The sequence below is a fragment of the Hyposmocoma kahamanoa genome, unplaced genomic scaffold (genome assembly GCF_003589595.1).
Source record: "Hyposmocoma kahamanoa isolate Upper Pololo Valley unplaced genomic scaffold, ASM358959v1 92, whole genome shotgun sequence".
NCBI lineage: Eukaryota > Metazoa > Arthropoda > Insecta > Lepidoptera > Cosmopterigidae > Hyposmocoma > Hyposmocoma kahamanoa.
The window spans coordinates 24,117,724-24,124,378 of NW_020654748.1; the positions used below are offsets into that span (position 1 = coordinate 24,117,724).

The following is a 6,655-nucleotide window of genomic DNA, read 5'->3' on the forward strand; positions in this document are numbered from 1 at the left end:
ATAAATATATTTACGTTAATAATTCAAAGAAAGTAACATTGTATGTGATTTGAAAACTGAAAATATAATATCAGCAACATTTCACTTTGTTATTATTGTGCAAATTTTCTCCAAATTATTAAAATTTACAGATAAATAGTTTCACATAACGGTTATAATAGCCTAAATTCAGTTGATTGCAGGTAATTCTGTAATAAAGTGTTAAATAAAAGGTAATATTTTCTGGAAGAATGTTATGAGAGGGCCGGTGGGTAAGATGAATGCCGAAGGGTGGGGGTTACAGATGATCTTCATTTAAATATCGCGGCGACTGGGTATACGAAGAGAAAACTCTTCAGATAAATAGATACATTAAACTGTATAGTAAGGTGTTTTAGGCCAAAGGCTCTTTGGAGGTTAGTTAGTTTTTTGAAGATACAACACCTGCAACAAAGTCACCAACTATTACGATTACTTATTTGTCTATGTCGTAGTGCTTGTTCGACATTAGCTCATGTTACTGTCTGCGTTGTCATTGAAAATTACAGTGCCACTATTTGACACAGACCTCTCACAATGAAAGGCTGTAATATTACGCGGCGGGCCCAATGTGGTTTGGGAACTTCTAACATTCATCATTAAATTGTTTGCTCGCGATGTTTTTCTGGACCGAAACGCTCATGGTAAATTTCGGACATAAATTCCGAAAAAAGAGGTGTAAGCTATCTATTAGGCTATCACGGCTTTTGAAAATGTTACTGTGCAATAAAGGATATTTAATTCACTCATTCAGGTACGGTTGTGTTATCAGCAGTGCATTACAAGTTGGTATTCCACGTACAGCACGGGTGAGCAAGAGAACAGACAGTATTTCGACGAGTTCTGTTTAATTCTATTGAATAAATTGTGACTGTTGGCGCAGGTATTGGTATTAGGTTGTTATATTTAAGTAAGTGCATGTTGTTAACAAATACTGTTTATTGTTTGTTTGTTTAATTCTCGTGTTTGATTTGTCTAAAGCTATAGGTGAACATCTGTAATTGGCTTTATAATTCACTCTAAGGGTTGTATTCCAGAACTCTACTCAATGCTCAAGTCAGGATTTGAGCAGACTTGAGTATGATTTCAAGCGCTGGAAATACTACCCTAATGGCAAGGACTTGAGTATGATTTCTAGTGCTTTAAATCATACTCAAGTCCTGACTTGAGCATTGAGTACAGTTCTGGAATACGACACTCAGAGGTGGACAATTTTCTTCAAATTTAAATTGGGCTTTATGATACTCTTTCCAACAAGAAAGAATCATCAAAATCGGTTCATAATTGCCGTTATTGCGTAACATATACATAAAAAACTGTAGAATTGAGAACCTCCTCCTTTTTTTGCAGTTGGTTAAAAATAAGGTTTCTTTCACCGCAGCACCATTGTCGTTAGAAAATCATTTAGATTTCTGTACTCTCGTGAATCTTATTCGTTTGTGCCAACACTAAACCTTGTGCTGAAAATGGTTGTATTAACAACGTAATAAACTAAAATGAGAACTGGGTGGGTACCTTATTATCTAATCTAATGCAAGATATAGAATAAGCCATATAAAATGTGCCACACAATTACACCAATTAGATACCAGGTGATACCTGGTCTCAAAGTAGAGAATTCTCTCTCTTACGAGTACCAGAGCAATGGAATTCAGTCTGGGGTAGCACCCAGTAGACCAAGATCTGTCCGGAACAATTACTGTCAAATAAGTAATACTCTTCGTTAATTAAAAGACAATGTCAAGTGTGAAGCTTCAATTGCATTATGCCTTTTTTAATTAGGTCGAGTATTACTCATTTGACAGTAATTGTTTCGGGCCGATGGCGGACGGAATATGAGAGCACAGGGCAGAATAAAATTAAAACGTTCATTTCCCAAATAGGTCTTACCGGGATCGAACTAGGTACCTCCTCGTCCAGCTTGCGTAGTGCAAACTGTTAGGCAGCAGAGGTCACCAAAAGAATGAACATTTCACCCTGGAACTTATGTTTAAAACCTGCTATGTCTTCACATTAAGGATATGATTCCGTGAATTGAATATAAATCGTATAACGTAGAGGCCTTCTTTATTAGCAATGTCATTGACAACAAGTTACAATTAGCTAAAGGAGTGCATGGGAATTCTGTACCTACCCGCTTTCTAGAAAATGTAGTAAGTATAAAATAATAAATGTAAAAGCTAGTGGAATAATTTCACAAAAAAAATATTGAATATCAATTCAATACGAATTTAAATGTCATTTATGTTGAGAAGAATGGTAATAAAATTATTTTATGAATAAAAATTATTTTAATATTCATTGTTTTATAGAATGTTTCACCGTCATGATATTCAAATATTTTTTTGTGAAATTACTCCACTACATTGTTATAATTATTAAACAAAGATCGAACGCTTAGAAAAAAATTACTTCGATCTGGCTGGTTACGAACCAACGTCTCGCAGCAAACCGAGTCAGGCGCTATGGTAACTCAAAGCTCAAAACAATATTTTTCTTTACAATGTAGCAATATTTCCAATATAAAATTTTATTATGTTATGTACCAGCACAAAGATAAACAAAAAAAATTGAAATTAAAAAACCGACATGAACAGTATGTTCCAACAAGTCAATAAAATCACACGATAGGCTAACACGATAGTCCTGCTATATGTACATTTATTTATTTTATGTTATCGTTTATTGCACAGGATAATACAAACAAATGGTACTGCTTATTTCTAAAATAAATTTCTACCTGCAGACATTGATACAGGAGACAATAATGAGTTTACATGCACAACAAAATAAAAACTATGTAATAAAGAAAACAATATTAAAAACATTAAATGATTAAAGCTATTTTAAATACTTAGATAAACATATAAAATAGATGTGACAGTCGATAAATAGTGCTCCTTAACTCTCATTTTGAATATTGCATAAGATTTACTGTCATTAACAGTAATGGGAAGTGCGTTCCAAAGTCTGCCAGCATGAACAGTGAAAGAGAAGAAAGAGTGAGAACAAAAACCGGAATTGAAAGATGGAAAATATTACTGGGACCTAAAAAGAGTGTGATCTTGTACTTAACTTAAGTATTGGATAATTTGCAGACCGTTCTGCATCAGATCAAGGTTACCGTATTATTGTAATGTTATCGGATTTCTATAGTATACTTATATATACCAAATTTCAAGTCGATCGGGCTTTCTCGGGACTGCTCGCGCATTTGCGAGAATTCTGCAACTGCTGTCGGAAACGCCTGGTCGATACGCGGCGACGTCAGGCGTCTTCGGAATAGGTTATGTATGTACCATGATAGAAAAAAATGTGAATTCAGATAAAAGTCTATTTGCTGCTAAAACATGAATGTTTGTCAATGCAAGCAAGACACTATAGCGACAACAATTCTAAGAATTGTACTTGGGGAAAAGTTATATAAAATGTTAAATTTAATCACCTTAAAGTACACAACTTTGCCTTTTCCTTTCTTTTTCGTACTTCTGCTTCATATGTGAGAAAAATAAAAACCACACCTAGTCCATTTTCTTTGTCATGTTAAAAATCTAGACTAAACAATTGAACATTCCCGCGGCAGCGCGCGCCTTCTTGCGAATTTCGCTTCTGTTCCGCGGCATTGTATCTAAATTGAGAGCGGCACCGTTATTCAATCTCGAGAACCATAGCTCGTGGCTAAGATCTAATTGCACCCAGAAAAAGACGTGAATTCTAAGTCTAAATGAAATTTTAGAATTCTTGTTCTTGATAGTCTTCACAAATAACAAATTCGTTTTAGGGACATGGTTACTTATACAGCTTTTGCGTTCTTGGATATCAAAAATTTTCGCAGTAGTGTCTCGTTTAGGTCGTTGAGGTGGTTTTTATTACTACAATATAGGAAATAAAAACCTATAGATAATAAAAACAACCGTAATAAAACAAAAATAACAAAAAATTGGGGTGTTGCATGTCGTGGGGTCGGGTCGTTGGGGTGTTGCAACATTAGTTTAAGAACACCTGTTTTATAGTGTTGATAATCATGTGGCTTGCAAATACATAAAATAAATGTTAATGATAAATATGAACTAATTTGTATTTACAAAGGGCAATTCCTAGTATCGCATGAATTCCCAACATTCTTGGTCTTGAAGTACAGACAAAACTTGCCAGTGTTAATCAACATATGTATCGTAGGTAGTAAAATATACTACTATACTATATACTATACTATTCGCATTTCGTTCTTCGAGATTAGCATGAGATTGGTACTTGTAGTAACGCATACGTGAGGCCATTCTACAATGGCCAATCTTATGCTAATTCATCATCGAACTTCGGTTGGATTAATGACGAATTATACAATAAAACAAAAGACATAGATAAACAAAACTTGTATTAATGAAAAAAGCAATATGAAACGGCTAAAGACTATGATCTTATCTGTAACAATTTAAACACTCGAAATAATAAAAACAATACACCTATTATGGTTCCACCCGAACATCCAGGTTTGCTGACTCTTACTTGACAAAAACAAAAAACTTATTTGCGTATGAAGTATAGTGACCTTAAAAACTATTTACAAAAAGGAAATGAAAATTAGAGAAAACTTAACTTATCCTCCCACAACTGGAAAAGTAACAATTGGAAAAGTGTCCTATGACGGTGAAAGAATTAACACGTGTGTAACCTACAGCTTAATACCTATTAAATTGGAGAAAAACTAACTATTGTCATTTAAATCGCCATGTTATCCCATTGAACAAAAATAAATGAATATAAGAAAAATATAAACGTAGTTTAACCATTTCATTGCAGCTGCTCTAATTTTCGTACTATTTTTCGACGAGGTTTAGTGTTAAACTGCTACAAACTTGTCAGTTACTTAATATTAAGTGTCTGAAACAAAAGAAAATAGTGGTCAATATTACGTCATCAGACGGTTAAAGTTTAATAATCTAATACATATATAATGGCGAGCGGCTCGGGAGTGGAATCGCTTGCCTGCAGACTTGTTCCCCGAACGCTTTAACTGGAACCTTTTCAAGGCGAGAGTGAATAGGCATTATTTCATCATCGACCTTATCGTCACTTTCCATCAGGTGAGATGGAGGCCAAAAGCGCACTTATTTTTTATACTTGTATAAAAAACACGAATTAGAAGAACGAAGTGAACAAGTTTTAAATGTCATTAAAATTTTCCAAGAAGTGGCAAGCATGAGTCAAAAGGTATCAATAAAAACTACATTCACTGCATATTAAACGAACCACATTTAAACTGAACTTAAGGTAACATCCATTCTATTATGTGTCTTCCACGGCGGGCTAAGGAAAAAATAAGAAATAATATTTAGCTTCACTCCCGTTGGACTGAATTTCCTGCATGAACTCCTCAAACACATACAATACAATACAATACAATACAATATGCTTTATTTTCTCTCATTAAGGTTGTAGTTACAATGTACCTCTATGTGTGTGAGTGGGCCAGGATTTGTTCTATACCTGACTGAGACCTCATGACATAACCTTGTTTTAGAACTAATAAATCGACCTTAGTCCGGCGACTTCGTTATCCGGATAAAGGAAATCGGGGAAAAGCCTTTAGCATGAGCAACTCTCGCGCTTGCAACAAGTATCGCTTCAATGTGCCAAACTATACAAAAGCTAGAGCAAGTTTAGAAAGCAGTAAACCTTACGCACTGTAAGAAATTTGTTCCAAAAGCGCTAAAGCTCTGCCAGCCGCTCCAAGGGAGCCGCGGCAGCCGCGCTGGCCAGCTTTACGGCCGCGCGACGTCGGCAGACATTCTCCGACGTTGCCGGCCGCCCCGCACCGAGCCGCCGGACCTGCTGAGCGTGACGGCTGCATCGTCTAAAATTATAACATTTATTTTTATGTCTCAAAAGACCTGGATGAACAAGACAGAGGACAAGATTTAACCCATAAAAGTACAAGAACTTCAGTAGGTATACAGACAAGTCTAACACTTTAAATATAAAGAAGTAGTATCTAATGTAATAAACCAAGAGAACGAGTTCTGTTGAACTCAAACCTTAAAGGTCTTTCACCTCCTGGATCGCCTACTACCTACATATCTCTCTTTAAAAACGGAAATATTACCTAAATGCATACTTGCTGATGTTCAAGTATTTGAATTTCTATTAAATACTCGTTAAAATGTACCAATTGGAACTGAAGCTCTCCGCTTGAACAAAAGGTAGACGAAAATCCAAGTTACACGCAATGTAAAGTTTGACGATGATGATTTTCGAATAAATTATAAAGCATTAAGATCAAGTTTCTATATGCCAGATTCATAAATGGAAGCGTTGTTAAGAATACGCTAAAACGTGTTTTATATTCACATATTTCGAGAAACACAGTTGACTGTGTGTTGACTTATTGATAAGTAAAATTATAAGAAAAAGTAATGAATAATTGAAAGACTTACCACATCCCAGCAAGTCTTAGGTGTGGTTACGCAGGGACTCTGGCTCACTGTAACAAAAATGGAAAAGCTATAAAAATACGCAGAAATTCACTAACAGAAAAATACGTATTTTACCTCATTCATATTTACAGCACATATTATGCAACGAAAGTTAGAAATAATACAATGGTCAACCGCGTGGTGCACTATATTTTTTCACA

General features: G+C 35.1%; 1 long non-coding RNA gene across 1 annotated transcript in view; it reads right to left on the minus strand.

Moving 5' to 3' along the window:
* Positions 1 to 4,397: 4,397 nt before the first annotated feature.
* Positions 4,398 to 6,655, minus strand: part of LOC113236840 — a 2,522-nt gene continuing 264 nt past the window's right edge. The window contains exons 2-4 of the long non-coding RNA XR_003310984.1: positions 6,456 to 6,502; positions 5,707 to 5,875; positions 4,398 to 4,902 (exon numbers count right to left, since the gene is read on the minus strand). This is a non-coding gene — a long non-coding RNA (uncharacterized LOC113236840). The remainder of the gene's footprint in view (positions 4,903 to 5,706; positions 5,876 to 6,455; positions 6,503 to 6,655) is intronic.